This window comes from Euprymna scolopes, chromosome 17 (assembly GCF_053919585.1).
Source record: "Euprymna scolopes isolate OS-2025 chromosome 17, ASM5391958v1, whole genome shotgun sequence".
Lineage (NCBI taxonomy): Eukaryota > Metazoa > Mollusca > Cephalopoda > Sepiida > Sepiolidae > Euprymna > Euprymna scolopes.
This window is the reverse complement of record NC_136498.1, coordinates 29,080,228-29,103,497: the sequence shown is the minus strand read 5'-3', so window position 1 is coordinate 29,103,497 and position 23,270 is coordinate 29,080,228. Positions and strand designations below refer to the sequence as shown.

At 32.6% G+C, this 23,270-nt stretch overlaps 1 protein-coding gene across 8 annotated transcripts in view; it reads left to right on the top strand.

Moving 5' to 3' along the window:
• The window catches only part of LOC145296721 (uncharacterized), a 128,480-nt gene that overhangs the window by 39,027 nt on the left and 66,183 nt on the right, over window positions 1-23,270 (top strand). The window contains exon 2 of one of the 8 annotated variants that reach the window (XM_080142710.1): window positions 22,278-22,399. The exons of the other annotated variants lie outside the window; for them this stretch is intronic. The gene's annotated coding sequence lies outside the window, so the exon portion shown is untranslated. The remainder of the gene's footprint in view (window positions 1-22,277; window positions 22,400-23,270) is intronic. 8 annotated transcript variants of the gene reach the window in all.

The window sequence follows — 23,270 nt, the reverse complement described above, 5'->3', positions numbered from 1 at the left end:
AAAAGGTGTTATAAATAAAAAACTGGATAAAATACTGTTAAAAACCCGCTCAATATATGTTACCGTGACATAGGTTGACATGTGGAGATTCAGGTCGACTGGAAACAATGCCGAAATAAACGGAGAGCACACATAGCACCTAGAATTCTCAAATCGTCACCCATCTTGTACTAGCCTGGCTCAACGTTGCTTAACTCTGGTGATCTGATGATAACTGGTGTGTCAACATGATTTTGATCGTACATGCCAACACTTCCTAACACGGTTCTCAAAATCGCTACAGATATGATATATGTGCCTACATTAGGGATGAATTCCCTTGTGGCAGAGACATCTTCAAAGATCCTAAACTACTTTACATGTGCTTCTGAATAGAACTTATAGCACCGCTTTCTTATTTGCCATAACGATGGTGCTATCATCTTTGAAGGTATCATGGAGAAAATTGATCATGTCCTGCCTTTCCATCCCTCTGGCAACATTCACGTCTGTGGAGACTTCAACATTCACAACGTTAAATGACTGGTCTAATCAAACAAGACAGATTGTTGACGAACTCACTCGGATTTTCAATGCCGATGGACAATTTGTAAGCCTTTTGACCATCTGGCCTAAATTGTGTTCATCCTCGGTTCTGTCTCCACTGGCGTCCTCTTATCACACGTTTGTTTCAATTAAGATTAAAACAAAGTGTTGCAATATTTTTGACTCATAATGGGGGTAGATATTTGATTGCTCCCCACCAGAGCAATGTGTGACACAAGGTCAAGAAAGTGGGTGATAGGCAAACTACCCTAAAAGAGGGGCACTCTTGCCTCAACAAAAATTGCCTGGCCACCTCCGTCGACATTCACCGCCTCAGACGACAAGCAATAAACTTGCCCGACCCAAAAGCCGGATGAGGCAAGTTTTAGAGTTTGCCTGGGAGGGTGGACCTCCTGAGTGATACCCAAGCGGTGTACCTCAGTCAGTGTCGGGCTGTGTGTCAAAAATGGATCCTTGACGAGTACTCTACACAGTCTCCCTGCAGCCGAAGCAGCTAGGACACTCACTCAACCCCATCACAAATAATGTTGTTGTCGTCTCACCACGTTTTGGCCAAGTAAGCCTCTATGGATGGCAATAATTGCTAAGAATGCAATTAGGTGATTCGGAGTTCCTATCCCGTCGCGGTTACCACCTGACAAAGGTCAGAGAAATAGTTGGCTGAAACGTTGTGAAACAACATCTAAGAAAGATGAGAATAATAGTCCGCAATAAATAAATACGAACAAAGTAGTTTAAACGTTGTCTTAAGGAGATATGCTTCTCAACACATTAGAAAATCTCAACAGTTTGCGCAGTATTTAAACATACGGGGAATTGGTCTTCTGCATCTCAGTACAGACCAATTAACCTCCTGTTCATCATAAGTAAGTTGATAAATATAGTTGTCAAACATTTCAGCAAATCAACCAATTCAGTGACATGCAATATAGTTGAGTTCTGCGAGACCAAAAGCTTATGTGCTAACAGTAATATCACATAGGATCAATGAATCTATTGACGATGAGAGAGAAATAGCTCCTGACATATCCAAAGAATTTGATAGGGTTTGGCATAAAGGGCTTCTTCACAAGATTATCAGCTACTGAAGAGCTGTAAATCTACTTTCAACCATACCATAAAAGCCTTTCTATTGGATAGGTTTATTAAAGTTGATGGACAGAAATCCGAATCTCACAGTATTAACGCTGACGTGACTTAGGGATCCATCCGAGACCCAACTCCATTCCTGATTTTTATCAACAATCATATTATACGATCATTCGTGCAATGAATCGTGCATAGCAGTTGATCCATGTGAATAGAGAATTAAAAAATCTTTGTAATAAAACATTTAAAAAAATGTTTAGACTTGAACACGAGTATAAGTTTGCATAGAGGGTGGACATATTTGGAAGAGAATATTCCTTTTTTTTAAATTTAGTTCAAACTGCATTGTTTAGTCAACAAGGCCGATAGCCATTAGTCGCGTGCTCTTGTGTAATGCGTGAATGTATGAAATTCTTAAAGATAAACTAAAATGACAGAAAAATGGGCTGAAATTACTTAAATAAAAAGTAAATGACTTAGAATGACTTTAATGAACTTAAGAATGAATTGAATGACTTTAAGAATAACTTGAATGCTTAAAAAATACCTGGAATCCTTCAAAAACAACTTGAACGATCTGGAGAATGACTTGAATGGCTTTGATACTGACTGGTTGTAAAGTGGGTGATCATTTTACATTGAATTAATAAAGAAAAGTGATTACCCACTTTATATCACAAAGTTACAAACATAAGTACAGCATGTAGTAAGAAGAGATAAGCCCAAGAAAAGCTTAAAAAGCTAAGAACAGCATCTATTAACAATAGACCTTTCATCTTAACCAAAAAGGCCAAGCACAAAAGTGTTACGGACAGACCGACAGACTGACCGACGGATGACTTATAGAGTAGCTTGCACGCGACTAAAAATCAAAGATGGCTGCTATATTTTTTGCTATTGAGGGGAGATAATTTGAAAGGTTTTTAAGACTCAATTGAAGGGGAGATAATCGTTCAATAGGGATGTGCTTTTTTACAATAATTTTTCGTATATCGCTGTAAAAAACATAGTGTTTGTTAAGAGGTCTTCCTATATGAAAAAAACAAAAGAAAAGAAAAATCTGTATAATGTAGGTATTAGTGACGTAACGAAAAAAGTCATGTAAATTGATTAAGTATTTTTATCTTTATTTAAGAAAATCGAATTTTATAGCGAAACTAGGAAATACATTTTGACAACGTCATTTTGAAAACTGTCTGAAGGGAGATAACTACCAATAATTCAAATTTGGGAGACTTTAAAAAAACATTCGTTACATGAGGATAATTGGAAAAACTCAAATGAGCTCAAATGAGCTTAAAAATGACTTTTGGTATACGATATGTTCTTTCTGTCACTAGTACATACATCATACAGATATTTCTTTATTTTTGTGTTTTTTGTAAATATAGAAGAAATTCTGACAAGGACCTAAATATTTTCAGAAGAATTTAAACTTGGACAAAAGTGTTCGTTGGAGAGAAGATTACATTTGAAAAAATTAGAGTGAAGTGAATTGTTTAGTAAAAAAATTAAAGATGGCTACTGTATTTTTGATTTTTGAGAGGACTTCCTCAACTGTAACACCCCCTCTCTTATGAAGTTCACTAGGACCCCTTTTGTCTTGGAAACTTCGGCTCGGATTGTCTGGTTCTTCTCAGAGGGTCGTTACATTGAATCCTGTATGCTGAAAGCGAATATCAAAGCCACAGGCAAAAGAAAAACAGACACGTGAAGTCTGTTCTACTTCACAAATATATTACAGGTCTTTTTACAGATATATGGTTCAGTTCTTAGTAAGTTTTTAAAAGTCTCAAATCTTTCTTCTCTTCACAAACAACGTCAGACGGGTTTGAAGGAGGGTGTCACATCTTCAGGGAACGATGTGACTACTTCGAGTTCCATGCATAGACTCTTGCTGGAAACTGCCTCGAAACTCTTTAAATACACGCGGCACTAGCACTATATAGGAAAGTGTGTGGTCGGGGTGGAAGTTTCCCCAGCCAATCAGATCATGCCACAAAATTGGGGAAAACCCCAAATTTTGCGGGTGTGCAATTCAGCCTGCGATCTGAGATTCAAGTCAATATTAAATTCTCATGACCCCTAAGGTCATCAACTGTCAGTTCGACATCTGGCTCTGAGTTCGTCGAGGCCAGACAATGTTATGTTATTGTTCTAAGTTTCCTGTCATCTGTTTTAAGTGCAAAATATATTTCTCTGACTTCCAAACAATAAGCAAATATATCTATTTTGACAATGAAATAAAATATATATTTATATCCTCTATTTTAAATCTTAAGGATATCTGCTGTTACCCGGGATCGATTAAAGCTATCTTAGCATACCCGGCTCCCCAATGAGGGGCAATTCGCTCCCTCGGGTCGATCACGTTACATCAACAAGTTTAGTCTATTAAAGATGTGCCACCATGGGGAAAATCGTAAATTAACTTGGTTTTACGAACACATTTACATCGCGATTATTCCAAAAAAAAAAAAACACTTTGAGCCTGCTCTCAGCCTTCTAATCAGCGAGACATTTGCATATTGATTTGCATATTGATTTATTTATTGCGGACTATTATCCTCATTTTTCTTAGATGTTGTTTCACAACGTTTCCTGGCTTTCGTCAGGTGATAACTGCGACGAGATAAGAACTCCGAATCTCCTAACTGCATTCTCAGCAATTACTGCCATCCATAGTTGTTGTCGTCTCACTAAGTTTTTGGCCAAGTAAGCCTCTAGCCGGTTTTTGGTAGGATTGAACCGCTATCTTCAAACAATTCTCACCTGGAACCGTAGAGATTCAACGTCTCTATCCATTGTATCATCGGGCCCGAAGGGCAATCAAGGTTGGATGTTTTGGTCGATTTATTATCTGATCTTCCATGGCCGGTCCGTACCGAATGGTATATATATTATTTAATTGGAATTTATTATTGAGATGAGTATCATTTATTAATTTATTTATTGCGGACTATTATCTTCATCTTTTTTAGTTGTTGTTTCACAACGTTTCGGCCAACTATTCCTCTGAACTTCGTCAGGTGGTATCCATGACGGGATAGGAACGACGAATCTTCTGCATTCTCAGCAATTACTGCCATCCATAGTTGTCGTCTCACCAAAAACGTGGTGAGACGACAACAACTGTGATCAAGATGAAAACAGTCGTCTAAAGAATCCAAATAATACGAAGAACTGATCGTAATTAAAAAAAAAAACAAGGCCGATAGCCGTTAGTCGCATGCTCTCATGTAATGAATGAATGCATGGATGTAAGATTGACATGAAATCCTTAAAGATAAACTAAAATGACCGAAAAATGGGCTGAAATTACTTAAATAGATAAAAAATAATTGACTTAGAATGACTTTAATGAATTAAGGATGAATTGAATGACCTTAAGAATGACTTGAATCCTCCAAAAATAACTGGAATCCTTCAAAAACAACTTGAGTGATCTGGAAAATGACTTGATTGGCTTTGAGACTGACTGGTTGTAAAGTGGGTGATCATTTTACATTAAATTAATAAAGAAAAGTGATCCCCCACTTTATATCACAAAGTTACAAACATAAGTACAGCATGGAGTAAGAAGAGATAAGGCCAAGAAAAGCTTAAAAAGCTAAGAACAGCATCTATTAACAACAGACCTTTGATCTTAACCAAAAAGGCCAAGCACAAAAGTGTTACGAACAGACCGACCCACAGACCGACCGACCAACCGACCGACGGAGTGACTTATAGAGTCGCCTGCACGCGGCTAAAAAAAAACAAAAACATAAAGAATCAATTGATTTATATCTTTGATAATATTCTGTAGTAGAAAGCCGTTAGTGCGATTTGCCATGGAAAGGAAAGCAAAAATGATTTGAATTGAAATAAAAAAAAAATCCGTGGTGGATTAATGCTTTCTCTTATAAACACTACAGAAGAGAGAGAGAGAGAGAGAGAGAGAGAGAGAGAGAGAGAGAGAGAGAGAAAGAGAGAGAGTAGTCTTTTTCTTAGCTTGTATGAATGAGTTTAAATAAATTATTCCTCTTCCATTTAAATCTTCGCCTAAAACGACAATAAAAATGTATTTGTTCTAACATGCAAACAGCAACTGCTATACAGGCTATGCTAAGGAAATATCCTTCTTTTACATATATATATATATATATATATATATATATATATATATATATATATATATATATATATATAACTACTTCATTTACTCATAAAATTAATATAGGAAAGTATAAATTTATGCGTAAACTTTAAGTATTTACTTCAAACGTGCTCAATACGTAGGTAGAGCTAGTTAGTAAGTTATAAAATACACTGAATATTCCGCGTTTCATCCACTCTAGGACTCTTCAGGCTTATGCGCATAAGCCTGAAGAGTCATAGAGTGGATGAAACGCGGAATATTCAGTGTAGCTTAATCGCCATATATATTTTATAACTTACTATATATATATATATATATATATATATATATATATATATATATATATATATATATATATATATATATATATATGAATAAAAATAAAATAAAATACCAGCGATGGTTGACGTTATGTTGTTTTGAAAAAAAAAAAACCGAATGAATTTATGAAATGATCAATGTTTCGTCCCTATAGCATATATTTATTTAATTTAATATCCTGAAGATGTCCTCTGCAATATATATTATGACAGTGTAGTTTGGTTTCTTAGAAGTACATCCACTGAAAAAACATGTATCTACTAAAAAGTGCTCAATGAGTTAACAGTGCAGGTATATTAAATTTATTTATACAAACATTATTGGCTACATATGTGCATACATGTTTCTGTATCTGTGTGAGATAACAGCTGAAAATGGTCCAAGGTGAGTGTCGATTATTTTACTAGTATATTTGCTAACGAGGAGAGAAATATATCTACAATCATGTAAATAGGATATTATATTATGAGTGTACATAAATACAATATATTTGAATTTGTAATATATGAAAAAAAAACGTATTTAATATATATAATCATACATAATCATTTTATACATACCGACACTAGTGTTTCATGCTTACGCAATCATCAGTGCAGGAGATGATGATCAATTCTTGTCGAAGGATTCGAACTCCACCACGAAGACACCGTTAATTTAATTAGCATGGAACATACCCTAGCGCCACCTTTCACCGCCACGAAATTACGGGAAATTTTAACATTAATGAAGCTTAACGCTTAATACGGACGATCGTAGAGTGATCAAGTAACAGAAGGTCACGATCTCGCGCACAAAGTATATATATTTATATATATACTAGTGTCTGTAGTGAGCATATATATATATATATATATATATATATATATATGCTCACTACAGACACTAGTGTGTGTATATATATATATATATATATATATATATATATATATATATATATATATATACACTAGTATATATATATATACTAGTGCCTGTAGTGATCATATATATATATATGTACTAGTGTATATATATATACTAGTGTTTGTAGTGAGCATATATATATATATATATATATATATACTCACTACATACACTAGTGTGTATATATATATATATATATATATATATATATATATATATATATATATATATATATATATATATATACTAGTGTCTGTAGTGAGCGCACTCATTTTAGTCGACTTTTGATTATTTTTAGTGTCTATTTTTTTCTCCCTGCATCGATCTTCCCCCAAATTCTAATGACTCCACTTATCCTTTTAAAAACTGTAATATATATATTGATAAAAAAAATCAATACGAAAAATGTTTATATCTTTTCTGTATTTATTTTCTATGTTGACTTGTAGGAATAAAAAAGTCTTTCGAAAAAAAAAAAATGAAAGTTTTTTTTTTCAAAAGCACATATTGTCGACCGATCTTTCCGTCTTCTTCAGTGTGGACGATGACGTACAGAATTTTATTTACAGTTCTTTTACAAATTCTTTATATATATATATATATATATATATATATATATATATATTAAATTTAATTCTTTCAGACACTAGTGTTTCATGCTTATGCAATCATCAGTGTAAGAGATGACGATCAATGCTGATCGAAGGATTCGAACCCAACTCAAAGCCATTGTTGATTCCATTAGCAAGGAACATACCCCACAGCCACCGTTCACCGCCAAGAAATTACGGGAATTTTTAACATTAATGAATCTTAATGTTTTATACAGAGCATCTTAGAGAGATCAAGTAACGGGAAGTCACGATCTCGCATACAAAGCTAACTTACCGACCTTTTCAGTTTCCTAGACTGTTTTCACTACAGACGCTAGTATATATATATATATATATATATATATATATATATATATATATATATATATATATATATATGAGCAAAGAGTTAATAAAACATGGTAAAAACACTTTGAAAAAGAGTTACAAACATATTTAATCTGAAAAGGAAACACTTAATAAGTGGATAGTCCTTAATCCGCGGAATTTTGAAGAAATACTTTCCTTCTCATCAGAGGGTAGGAATTAGCAAAATGCGGGATCGGATCTTGCATACAAAAGTATTTGATGAAACAACAAGTAAGTCAAAGATCTTTTATTATATATATATATATATATATATATATATATATATATATATATATATATGTATGTATATATATATGTATAGATATATATTGCGTGTGTGTGTGTGTGTGTGTGTGTGTAATTTAACTACTTGTGGCAATGTTTACATATGAATAAATAACATAAAGATTTTATTTAGATAGCTCAATAGTGCGATACTAGAGCTATAACTGCTTTTCTATAAAGATACGACGTTAAAAGGAACAGACACACAAGTATTTACTCATTTTCAGAAAGTTTGTCATTTATTAGTAACACCTTAGCTGGATTTGTTTCAGTCGCTGTAGTTGACATACAAGAATGTAGGCGTTCATCAAATTATAATTTGCACAACTTGGGATTCATCAGCGCGAAGAAAAAACTCAATATCTCCAAAGTTTCACAACTCCCGAATACGGCCTTTTATTGTTAACACAACGGTCTTGCTCGGTCGTACAGTACGCTTAAATAGGATATTTTGATTTATGCAGATTGCGTATGTATTATTATAGAATAAGTCCTCTATTGATTATTATATATTACGAGGACTAATTTACCTGATGGATTAATTCGCAAAATTTTTTTTTTTTTTAATTAAAAGTAATAATGATAATGTCGTTCATCAAATTTCGTCTGCGTTTGTTTTTTACAATATCACGTTAGCTGATATTTGAGATTGACGATTTTAAACAGTTTTTCTTCTCTTATAGATAAAAAAAAAAAATATTTTACAGGGGAATATTTTACGTTACACCGACCAAAGGAAATACCTCTTTTTTTTTTTAATTTTTGATACTTATCGGGTGTATTTTAGCGCAGAACATATCTAGGAACACTGAAAGACACATAAATTGCCTTTTTGTGAAATTTGCAAAAGATATACTCAGCCGTTTCGGAACCTATGAGGAAGGAACTCACACACACGTACACACACAAAGTGGCTTTATATATATATATATATATATATATATATATATATATATATATATATATATATAAATATATATATATATATAATATTTTCACAATATCAAAACAATAAGAAAAAAATGAGAGCATCATATTGTCTATTTTTATATTCGCGCATTATCTCTTAAATAGAGATAAGAAATATGGTTATATATATATATATATATATATATATATATATATATATATATATATATATATATATATATATATAACTACTTCATTTATTCACATAAATTTAATATACGTAAGTATAGATTTATGCGTAAACTTAAAGTATTTACTTCAAAAGTGCTCAATACGTAGGTAGAGCTAGTTAGTAATTTATAAAATATATATGGCGATTAAGCTACACTGAATATTCTGCGTTTCATCCAACTATAGGATTCTTCAGGCTTATGCGCATAAGCCTGACGAATCCTATAGTTGGATGAAACGCAGAATATTCAGTGTAGCTTAATCGCCATATATATTTTATAAATTACTATATATATATATATATATATATATATATATATATATATATGTATATATAAATATATGTATATATAAATATATGTATATATAAATATATGTATATATAAATATATGTATATATAAATATATGTATATATATATATATGTATATATAAATATATGTATATATATATGTATATATAAATATATGTATATATAAATATATGTATATATAAATATATGTATATATAAATATATGTATATATAAATATATGTATATATAAATATATGTATATATATATGTATATATAAATATATGTATATATAAATATATGTATATATTAATATATGTATATATAAATATATGTATATATAAATAGTGAATTTAAACGTCTGATGAGAGGCTTTTTAAAAATATTTTTGAATAACATCATGTTTAAAATTGTCCGAATGGTCACGAAACAATTGTAACAAATATGAAAATACACAATATGATGCTATCATTTTTTTTTATCTTATTGTCTTGATTTTGTAAAAATATTATTTGCGTGTTCGATTATAAAAACTGATAATCATGAAGTTTAATAATTGAATCAATTAATTTTGACTTTAATTTTTATTGATACTTGAACATTACCGAATTTTGATATATTTTTATATAATTTTTGACAGTATCTGTTTCGTAGCGCAAAATCAATCACTTAATTATAATAGCAATCAGTAAATCTATTATACCCTTAACTCATCATAAGAGATTCACTGATTGATATAATAATTGACTGATTTTGCACTACGAAACAGATACTGTCAAGAATTGTATATGCCAACTGAATTAAAGGAATAAATTATAAGATGGTCAACATCATGAATTTTGGAATATAACTCTTTGTCATTTATTCTCTATATTGCTCTGTAATTACATTGAGCTTCTTAAATAAGGATGGATATATATTATAAGAAAATATATTTCTACACACACACACACACACATATATATATATATATATATATATATATATATATATATATATATATATATATTACGCTTTCCGTGTAAATTGGATATTTTCTTCCAAGAACATATTGCGGAGATAGATGCTCTACCAATGCTTGGGGATCTAGTCTACCCTACTACTTAACTATTACCTGTGAGAACTCTTTGGATTCATACCTTCCCACATTCGTTTAGCTCAAACAAGGCCAGATACGCCCGAATCTATTGTAAAATCTAAATAACTCATGGTACAGGTAAGCTTTCAGTGGATATCCGTTGTCTCTTAAGAAAGAAGGAGGGAAGTCTGTATCGATATCAAACGATGTTACAAAGTGTTCTTAAGTAACCCTCAACGAGAGGTGTATCGGTTGCGAGGTCATTCTATTTATCTAAGTGCCTTTGACATTACACATGTGCAGAAACAAGAAGAAAGAAATCGAACCGTTAAAGATGTGAAGGCTATTAAAATATTCAGTCGGGAAACGAAATACCCGGCTTCAACAAGAAGCCGGGTATTAAAAAATAAATAAATAAATAAATAAATAAAACTGTGTTTGCTTTGATTGTTCGACGCTTAAACCCGAGACTCTCTGCGGTCGACTAGTCGTTTGAAAAAGAAAAATTCACTTGTAAATTCAAGATCTCTATCAAATGTGAAGCAGGTTTTTACTTGTCACCAATCGACGTCATTTTATATTTGCATTATCTTCTTTTTTTTTACCCTTTTGATTATTATTTATGCACAACTTTTCGTCTTTCCCCCACTTAGATCACATATCTCCATATGCATAAAGTTAGTGTGTGTGTGTGTGTGTGTGTGTGTGTGTGTGTGTGTGTGTACGAGGGTCGCCCCCAAAATAAAGCATTCTATTTTGTAAACTCAAAAGGATGAAGAGTATGGGACATTTTGTGTTCAAAAATTTAGTTTTCTACATAGTTACTATTTTTGCAGTTTTAACGAAAGAGGTACGATAATATCAGAAATATTATTTTGCCAAGAATTCAATGGCGCGTGTCTGCTTCTGACGCACGTCCATGACATGAGTTGCTTTCTTTGAGTCTCACATCGTCAACATCTGCAATTAAAAGATGAAACTTTCAGGTCATGAATGCATAAGTTCAGTCATCATAACAATGCAAGTTGCAATCCCCTTCAACGGAATAAAAAAGTAAAAAATAAAATAGGTGCCATTACTTTTGGAACACCCCTTATATATATATATATATATATATATATATATATATATATATATATAATTATGAAATCAAATGACCATGTAACGAGTGATGTAACCCACTTTCCGGTTTACGACATACGGTTGCGCATAAACATTAACCCATAACAACGTAAACAAATAAACACAAATCGCTTCTTTTGCAGATTTTGACCTGCGCACTGAAATATTAACGTTATTATTTTGAAATTATCATTTAACATGGGAAGAGTGGGGGTGTTTTGCGACTATTCTTTATTACAACTATAATGCCGCTATTTTCTTACAACTAAACAACTTTAACCCGTTGACAAACGTAAGAACAATTGTAGTAAAGCCAAGACTACTACTACTACTACTACTACTACTACTGCTCTCTATCCGTCCCTTTTCCTTCCTTCCTTCCTTCCTTCCTTCCTTCATTCTTTTGTTATTTTTTGTTTACATTTCTAGATACAAAATAGTTGTGTGAGAACGGTGAATTTGTTGGCACATTTACTAATCTGTTTCAATGTTAGTTCTATTTTAGTTTATTTATTTATTTAGGTTTTATTTTTTTTGCTTCAGGTTTTAATAATTATTTATTTATTTATTTATTTTTTTTAGATTTTAAGTTTGTATAACTTGGTTGAAGGATTCCAATATGAGTTTTTCATTGTTCATGTGCGTTGTTGCTGCTAAATGACTTTCGTCGGCGTTCGATTCGTAGCGAAATCATGTTTAATTTTCGATTTTTGAGCGATTATTTGGAAAAATAGGTAGCTTTCCACGAATAGGGAGGATTTTTTTTTCATGTTTGAATGATCCTTCCGTATTTTTTCATTTTAATATACTTTCATAGAAATGTTTCTGTTATCCCCCCCCAAAAAAACCTATTTTCTTTACGTCACAAGTGTCCGTCACGCTCATACATGAATTCCATAGCTAATATAGCATATTGACCCAACGGATCACGGGTAGTCTAGTATATATATATATATATATATATATATATATATATATATATATATATATATATATATATATATATATATATAATTCTTGGTTCGTTAAAAGTCGATAGCACAATATTTCTACATTACCAATTTAATTGAAATTTTCGGAAAATGTATCTGTAAAGTCAAGCAATGTTTGCATGCTATTAAAATAAATTAAGATCGTTAAGATCGCAAATTATAAAAATATATTAAATAAAATAAAAATATTTTTCGTAACTGCGAGAGTGTCTGCCAATTCGTTTCCGGCAGAAATTAGCCTTTCACGCGCACCAAACGTTGATGACTTTCGAATTACAACATTTAACTATCTAATTAATAGATGGGTAAAAAAAAAAAAAAATCCCTATTTTTTAAATTATATATATATATTTTTTGTACTTTAACCTTACAATTGAATAAAAAAACATATCATAAAACTTTGATTAAACTTGGAAATACGATTTAAAAAATAGCGCGGATCGGTAAGTGCACTAGCACCATTTGTTTATCTTATTTTTTTTATTTTTAAAAGCTTTCCGGGCGAAGCCTACCTAAAATAAAATTGTCTAAGTGTTAATTTCTTATGTTATTGGGTGGGGGATGGGGGGTAAGTTAAATATAAAGAATTACTCCACCCTCGAAAATTCCTATAAAATTACCACTCTTATAGGTTTTCGGGGTCGCTTAAAACGAAAATAACGTTTATAATTAAGGCAAACGAGTAGTTTCCAATGTATGAAGAAATGTTAGTTTTAAAAAGTGGAGGATCGATTTTCCATAATAATTTAACGTAAAATTATCACCCACTTTATGGTCACAATTTTTTTTTGTGGGGGGGGGTACTTTCTTTTTTCCCTTGGAAAATCCTTTAAAATTACCTGTTTAAATTGCAAAATGCAAAAGAAATCAAACAAAAAAATTTTAGCCAAGAAACACACAGAAAAATTTATAAAAATAGCATCCATTTTTTTCTATCGAATTCATTTGCTGTTTTTATTGAAAACTATTTTCTCCCGGATTTTTTATAACATTTTCCATTAAAGGGCTGTGCGTCTGCGTCTCACGTTCGTATATAGCAAAAACAATTTTTGTAGATTTCGGTGTACTAAAAACGAATCTGCAAACCGTTTCCGTCGCAGAAAAATAGTTTTTATGATATGCAGAAATTACTTTTTCGAAAAGTAGGCGATCACTTTTCCATGTAAATTTAACTTAAAATAAGCACTCACTTTCTAGCCAGCTGAGAGAGGGGAGGATTTTTCCCCATGTTTATTGGCTAAACAGCTTTCGTTTATGCTCGCGCGTAGCATAAACGAAGGCGACGGTTGTGAAATGGAAAATAGTCCCAGAGTTCAGGGGTTATTACCATGCAAAAGAAATCAAACAAAAAACTTTTTAGCCAAGAAACACAGAAAAATGCCCTTCTCTCAGGTGGTCAGAAGTGGGTGCTCATTCTAAGTTAAATTTACATTGAAAAATGATCACCCACTTTTCGAAAAAGTAATTTCTTCATATCATGAAAACTTTCTTTTTGCGACGGAAACAGTTTGCAGATTCGTTTTTAGTACACTGAAATCTACAATAAAATATTTCGTTATATACGAACATGAGACGGGCATTAAAGTAAAATAATACCGGATTTTTTGGCAGATTTTCCGTTTAGTTGTACAAATATCCTCACACCTGGTAATCACTAAAAGGGACTCTTAAAAGTCGTCACCTGTATCGAGCAAAAGTTTAAAACCACTGAGTATATGTCAGCCTACGTCACAGTAACATATATTGAGTGTGTTCCTGACAGTATTTTCTATAGTTTTTTAGTTTTAACTCATTTTCCCAAAACTTCCCCAAACGTAACGTGTTCGATACAGTCTGCCGCCATTTGTATTTTTCAAATATACCGATAAACACTGCATGTTTTTGAACCGATTAAATATTATGCATTACATAAAAACACTAAAATCTTATCCAGTTAGGTAGAACATTTACTTTTCTTGACTTTCATAACATTTATTTGTTGTATATTTATTTTTTGACAACTTCTTTGTATCTGTGTTTAGTAATACAAACTCTTTTCATTTAATGTAACGTTTAGTCAGCTCGAAGAACAGTGTTTATCGGTGTATTTTAAAGCTACAAATGGTGGCGGACACTGTTGATTACATTAAGTTTGAGAAAGTGAGTTAAAACTAAAAAACTATACAAAATACTGTCAAAAACCCACCGATTATTTCAGTCTATGTCATGGTAACATATATTCTGTGGGGTTTTGACACTGTATTGTATAGTTTTTAGTTTTTAACTTACTTTCCCAAACTTAACGTATTCAACAGAGTCTGCAGCCATTTCTGTTTTTCGAGTCGATTAAACATTTTACATGACATAAAAACACTAAACAATTATTCAGTTAGGTAGAAACATAACTTACCTTACCTTTGCTTTCATTTATTTGTTTTTGGACAACTTCTTTGAATCTGTGTATAGTAACCCCCCTTTCACTCAAATATCAATTACTAACTCACATTTTTGTATACAGAAAACAAAAAAAATTAGCGTTTCAACATTTTTGCTATGTTCAGCTTTATCCACTGATTGTTGGTCGAGCCCAATGATTGACGGTAACCCCGAGGATCAGGATCCAATTCTGCAAGAGTACCATTTTTTTTTTTCATTTCCGCCCTTTTTTTATTTTAACTTTTTGGAGTGGATTGCTGTACTAAGAATATAAGAAACATGCATGTTCTCTTTTTATTAGAATTTTCCATTACACCAAATTGAGCCACAGCAACGCGTCGCAGGGTACAGATATATATATATATATATATATATATATATATATATATATATATATATATATATATATATATTAATTATTATAGTAAAAAAATAATTATTACTATTTACGGGATAATTTTCTAAGCTTACAATCGGATCGTTCTTGATTCCAGAATATATATCATAAGCTCAAAATCAGATCGTTATGATTAATCATAAGCATAATAACTATGATTCAGTTATGACGATATGCGTTTAAACACACGACAGTTGAGTTAATTTGTGCAGATTGTTTTAACGTTTATATAAAGTTTATTTAGAACACTTGTATTGAGCACTTGAAAATATTGAATTATGTTATATAACGGAGAGAGAGAGAGAGGGGGGGAGGGTTAAAACGAAAAAGCGAAAGATTTATAAATCAACGTTTCGCCTAACTTTTGCATAGGCTTTATCCAGAGAGGACAGATGAAACGTTTTTCTATTTAACTCATACTGTCGGCATTTATTTTATCCTTTTCTTCTCGTACACACACACACACACACACACACACACACACACACACATATATATATATATACATATATATATATATATATATATATATATATATATATATATATATATATATATATACGAGCATAGATACCCGGCGTTCCCCGGGTAGACATGATGTTCGGTTTAGACAAAGCTGCTTAACTCTATCATTACCCCTACAAGAATTTCAAAAATAAAAGAATAATCTGAAAACCTCCCCACCAGAAGAAGGATACGGAGATAAGAAACTATTATCCGGATATTGAGCACTTAAGCGAACTTCAATAATGCTGCCTCAGTCTAGAAAGATTACAACCTCTTGCAATGAAAACAAAGTGAAAATAATTAAGTTTTATAAATAACAAAGTAGAGTTTGTACTAATGGAAAAAATGATTAGTTATGACTTAGTGTGTTATTTAAAGAAAAAGAAATTAGCAGTTACGATGTCAAAAGATCACATTACGTAACCCTCGAAATAAGAAAAAAAAATTTGTTTTAATGTAATTAATCGCCGATAAAAAAAAATGCAAAATAAAAATATTTTAAACTTGCTTAAATATTAAACTGTAAAAACAAATAGGAAAAAAATTGTAAAGGAAAAAAGTTTTTTTAATTTTTTATTTTATTTTATTATAATCTCACCCCAAACAAGGCGCATTGATACTTTGGTGTAGGGGGCTACTATCAGGGGCAACATCTACTGGGGTACTATATTGGGATTTGGGCAGCAAGATGTCGGTTCACGTTACACTTGAACATCTGCATGTCAGTACAGTTGGGGAAGCAGGGACCTGGAATGGAATTCCAGAGTCTAGCGGTTCTGGGGAAGAAACTACTGGAGTAGAAAGATCTTTTACATCTAGGGATCTCTACTGTGTGGGGGTGGGATTTAACTGCCTGTCGGGTTTGTCGAGGGTGTCTACGTCGTGGAGGCACAAGTGTCTGCTGTTCGCCAGAGCATTCACCACTAAAATACTTGTAGAACAGGCAGAGGGATGCAACATTCCGTTGATGGGACAGAGGCTGAAAGTTAGATGCCGGTTCAGGGCCTATCAGATTGGCGACTCTCTTTTGAACCTTGTCTAGGAGCGAGAGACTAGTAGCAGATGTGCCAGCCCAAATGTGACAGCAATACTCCATACATGGGCGAATGGTGGCCTTATAGAGGTACAAGATACTTTCGGATGTTAGTGGTTTTCTAGCACGGTAGAGAGAGCCCACCTTCTTCCCAGTGGCCCTGACAATCTTTTCAATGTAATTGTTCCAACTCATGTTTCCTCTGAACGTTAGGCCAAGCAGTTTGAAAGATGTACTCTCGTCACTGGCCATTGCTATTGGTGGCATGGCAGAGAAGGTTTCTTGTAATTATTGAAGGAAACCAGTTTAGTCTTGGCAGCATTGAATGTGACTATCCATTTTTGTCCCCATTCCACTACAGATTGGAGGTCATCCTCTAGTGTTTCTGCCATTTCTTTAGATATGTGTTCATTTGTTTTCCTGTCATGCCTGTTATAGAGTGTGGTGTCATCAGCATATATACTCATCTCAGAGGCAATTTTGTCGGGGAGGTCATTAATGAACATTAGGAACAATAGAGGTCCAAGGATAGACCCCTGAGGCACTCCCGCATTTATATCATATTGTTTAGATGTACGACCGTCGAGGATAACATGGATTTTTCTCTTATCTAAGAAAGATTTAATTATGTTAAGTATTTTACCAGTGATACCGTATGATCTAATTTTCCTGAGGAGACCCTCATGCCATACCCTGTCAAAAGCCTTAGATATATCTAGAGCTACCGCTCTGCCCTCCCCCGCTTTATCCAGTGAATGGTATATACGTTCAGAGATTACAGTTAGGATGTCTGCTGTGGAACGGGCTTGTCTAAATCCATATTGTTTGTCAGTAAGAAGTTTAGCATCTGTAAGGTGATGGACTAGAGCATGGTTAATTATGGTCTCAAATATTTTGGCGAAAAGTGGGAGGAGGCTTATGAGGCGATAATTTGATTGGTCAGTTCTTTCGCCAGAATTCTTGAATACTGGTACAACAAAAGCAGTTTTCCAACAGCCTGGAAAGCAAGATTCATTAAGGTATTTGTTGTAGAGTTTGGAGAGAACTGGAGCTACTTCGACTGAGCACTTTTTTAATAGCACAGCTGGGATGAGATCAGGTCCACATGCTTTTGAAGTGTCAAGGGTTTTTATGATGGCATGCATCTGAGAAGGGGTGATTTTTAGATCGTCTAGCGTGGTGTCTATCCGCAAAGGAAAGGCAGATAGGGGTGGCTGGAAGGGTCCAGTGTGGAGTTTGAGGCAAACCGACTGGCAAGCATATTAGCCTTCTCGGTTGCTGAGCAAACAACCTCGTGATTGTTGGTTAGTGGGGGAATAGTTGATTGCCCATTATTTACTACACTGTTGTAGATTTTCCAGAAATCACAAGTTCCTAGTTTTTGTGCTTCGATGCGTTTTTTAGTGGTTTCAGTAAATTCTCTCTTAGCTGCCGCTATTTCTTTCTTAACATTACTTCTAGCTTCTATATACTTCTGTCTGTTTGAACTGGACTTATGTCGGTAAAATCTGCAGTATGCATGCTGCCTTTGAGCAATGACAGTTGCGCAAGTAGAAGTAAACCATTGGGGAGAGTGGGGGCTTGCTATAAAATTTACGCATGGGAACATGTGCTTCAGTTGCCATTTTGAACCATTCAGTGGTCTCATTTGCGCACTGTTCAGCAGGAAGAGAAAAAATATTTCCCCATGGGGCATCTCTGATAAGATCTCTGATGGCTTCCCAGTCAGCCTTTTTATAATATCTTGTTGTTTTGAGCACTGGCTCTTATATATATATATATATATATATATATATATATATATATATATATATATATTAGAACAAATATGATGCCGGAATTATGTGTTCTCATTTTTACATGTACAACTTTCTTCATTTCAATTTGAATTAATTCCCTTTTACGTTTTTTCGGTTTTCTTTTGGGGTGATCATCTTTAGTTAACTATTACGAGTAATTATATACATGCAGATATTCTACATGATTTATACTTACGTAATATTTGCGTAAAAACGTTCTAGCAAACACAAGCCTCTTTCTATATATATTTAATGTATGCGTATATATATTTGTTTAAACACGCTATCCTATTAATATATATAGATATATTGGGTCCAATATGATATAATAATAAATACGAAACTTGTATTAATAAAAATATCATATTCAAACGTATTTTACGACCGGGCAATACCGGATGGCATACTAGTGTATTGCTAAATAGTCGAAAGTTTATGTTGCATAAACATCTAAAGCATGATTGTCTTTTCGTGAAAAGGGGAAAAGCTAGTTCATACTTGTAAAGGTGTTTGCTTGAGACAGTATGCTAGCAGTATTTCTGTACGGAAATGTGGATGGCATTATGATTATATCATATGTTCATGTTGCCGATATATGAGCATCACCTGATGACAAGAAGTGTAAGAAAGGCGAGGTTTTCTCGCTGCTGACATCTGTGCTCTTCTTTAGCAGATAAAATTGCAAAAATCCGCTAGAGATTTAATATGCCGAGTCTCCTAACTGGTCCATATATGACTCAAATCAGCTCAGTACAATAACTCACCGCGCAAAGAAATACAAAATAGTTTGCTACTGATACATTTCTGTTAACATGTCCCATCAGTAAGTTCAATAAGTGTCCGTATTGTGTATCCAAAAGATAAAAAGAAGTCAAAAGAAATCAGAATCCACATGTCTGCCACCACAAGCCTAAGAATCACACCAATAAATAGAAAGGTTTAACGACTCAATTTTTTAATCGAAACAGAGTATGGCGTTCTGTACTGCAGGTCATTATATGGTGCTGCTGGAAAGCACGATTGAAGGCCTATTAGCCAATGTTAAATTTTCAGAGATTCAAAAAACATAAAACAGCATTCTCGTCATTGGATTAGAATTTTTGTTTCTTTTAAATAAAAATTTAATCTTCAGTTTACTTAAACCTCTCATCAAAAAGAAATCTAAATAATGAAATTGTTTTTCGTTTTAATATAATTATCGGCCGAAATTACAAAACAACCCTTAAAAAAGACAAAACAACCCTGTTTTAAAACCAGAAAGGCCGCCGTTACGTGTACGTCAAAACTAAAGCCTAACCTTCTAATCCACTGGCCCACAACGCTAATTTCGAAATAACGTTGGAAATTCTTTTATTTAAACCGATTCCAAAAATAATGCTTGACACGTATGTGCAGTTTTCGATTTCGAAGTCGATTAGAAAGAGACAATTTCACTGACGCTTCCCCCTTCGTTTAAAACTTTATTTCTATACGAAATAATTGGCCGTTTCTTCTAATTATCACATATTATACAGCCAACGAGTCGTTATTATATATATATATATATATATATATATATATATATATATATATATATATATGTGTGTGTGAAAATTATGTGTGTGTGTGTGTGTGTGTGTGTGTGTGTGTGTGTGTGTGTGTGTGTGTGTGTGTGTACATGTACATTTCCCAAACAAACTACTCTGTCAATTTTCAATCTGCAGACTCGAAATTTAACGTAAGGGGTATTGAGATTTGGGAAAATATTTATAATCGGTTTTCGGTCAGAAATTTGGCTGTCAAAGGGTCAAAGTTCAACGATTTGACTTTTGAAACCTCTACTAAACTGCTCCGCCAATTTTGGGTCTAAACACTTGAAATTTAAAATGTAGGTTACTTTGACATGGATCAAACTTTTAACTTGATTTGAGCCGAAAACAATAAATGATAAGGGGTCAAAATTAAAGTAAAAGATTTTTTTAAAATTGACGTCTGCGCACTCTACCAAATTACTCAGCCAATTTTTGGTCTGAACATTACAAATCTTACCTAAAGTATTTTAAAACATGGGGCAAGATTTTTAATCGGTTTTGACCGAGAATTTGTCTGCCAAGGGACCAAAGTTCAAATAATTTGACGTCTTTGCGGTCTCTAGCAAACTATTCAGTCAATTTTGGGTCTAAACATTGGAAATTTTATATAAAGGGTATTCAGACATGCAACAAGCTTTTTAATCAGGTTTTGGGCGAAAAATTGTCTGCTAAGAGGTCAATGTTGAAAGAGTTGACCTCCGCTAATTTTGGGTCGCAACACTTGTAATTTTAGATGTAGGTTAACTGCACATGATTCAAACTTTTTAATATATATATATATATATATATATATATATATATACACTATATACACATGCACATAAAGTTATAAACAGTACATAGGGCCCGAGCAAAGCCTGGCTGAACTACTAGTATATATTTATCAAAAGAGTATAGCCAGCAACAATTGTTGGTTTTCAAGACTTTTATCATTTTTTAATATTTTTCAATATTTTCATAACGTGTTTCGAGCCTTATTTAGTTATCTTCAGATATTTTGTAGATAAACGTTTTTTAGTTAGAAATTTGGGGGTTGTTTTACTATACACACAGATTCGAAAAAGTTGTCAAAAAACAAATATATAACAAATAAATGTTATCAAAGGTAAGATAAGTTACTTTGCTATCTAACTGGATAAGTTTTCAGTGTTTTTATTTAATGTAACATGTGTATTCAGCTCGAAAAACATACATTGTTTACCGATGTACTTGAAAATTTAAAATGGCGCCGAACTCTCTTCTGAACACGGTAAGTTTGGGAAAATTAGTTAAAAATAAAAAAAATATATACAAAATACTGTTAAAAACCCACCGAATATATGTCAGCCTATGTCACGGTAACATATATTGAGCGAGTTTCTAACAGTATTTTCTATAGTTTTCACCTTTAACTAATTTTCCCAAACTTACCGTGTTCAGCAGAGAGTTCGGCGCCATTTTAAATTTTCAAATACATCGGTAAACACTGTATGTTTTTCAAGCTGAATAAACATGTTACACTAAATAAAAACACAAAAGAATCATCCAGTTAAGTAGAAAAGTAACTTATCTTGCCTTTAATAACATTTATTTGTTATATATTTGTTTTTTACAACTTTTTTAATCTATGTGTACATTAATACAAACTCGAAATTTGTTTTTTGGTTAACAGTTTATGGGATTCCTTTTTGGATATCATTTCAGATCAGCTATTACGACTGGGCTTTCGAAAGATATGTGGATTTGAGACTGGCCGTCTCCAGTGACGTTGGTTAAGAGTTCATTGTTAAGGCCGTTTGGTGGATGGGAAGTGTTGAGTCTATTTGGTGAATAGTTTTAAGATGTTTTTCTTTTCGATGTGTGTGTATGCCAGTGCGTGAGTGCGTGTGTGTAAGGGTGAGTGGCTGTGCGTGTATCTGTGATTTCTTCTTTCCGCAAATAAATAAAGCACAGAGACACACGCATATATATATATATATATATATATATATATATATATATATATATATATATATATATATATATATTAGCAGAAGTACCCGTCGTTGACTGAGTTCAAAAACAGCCTACAGAAAATGGACTTTGATTGATGAAAGTATGATAGGTTATGAAAAGGAGGGGGTTGTACAGAGATAGGTTTTGATACTCAAAATTTTACCCTAAGCAAAATATGATGAAAGTTAAGATAATTTTCGCGAAAATATTTTTTTTATATATCAGCTTTGTTTCCATTCGTAGCCAAGAGTGACCAACAAAATGATGTTTCCTTACAAGGAGAAAATGTTATATATATAATAATATAAATATGCAATAAATAAATGTTACCATAGTCAATAAAAGTTACTTTTATGGTAGAAAAGTTCATTGGTTTGTTTTTTTAAGTAATTTGTAAAAAAAAAATTTTTAATTCACGAACCGGTTTAAAAAAAATCAAAATGGCAGCGACTTTGAAATGGAGAGCCCCGTTTTCAATTTGAAGGAGGGACATCTAAGCATTCTGTGTCAAGAATATAAGAGAGTTCCGTCAACGTAAGGAATATTTATTAACATATTTTAATGTTTTCCATTATTTTGTGCTTGAGGAATATTCGATTATGGCATGTGTAGTTTATATAAAAATTCATTTAAGTAGGTATCGCCTCAAATTTCGTTTTAATTTCGGTTCGCTGAAATTATTTCATGTTAAGAGCATTAAAA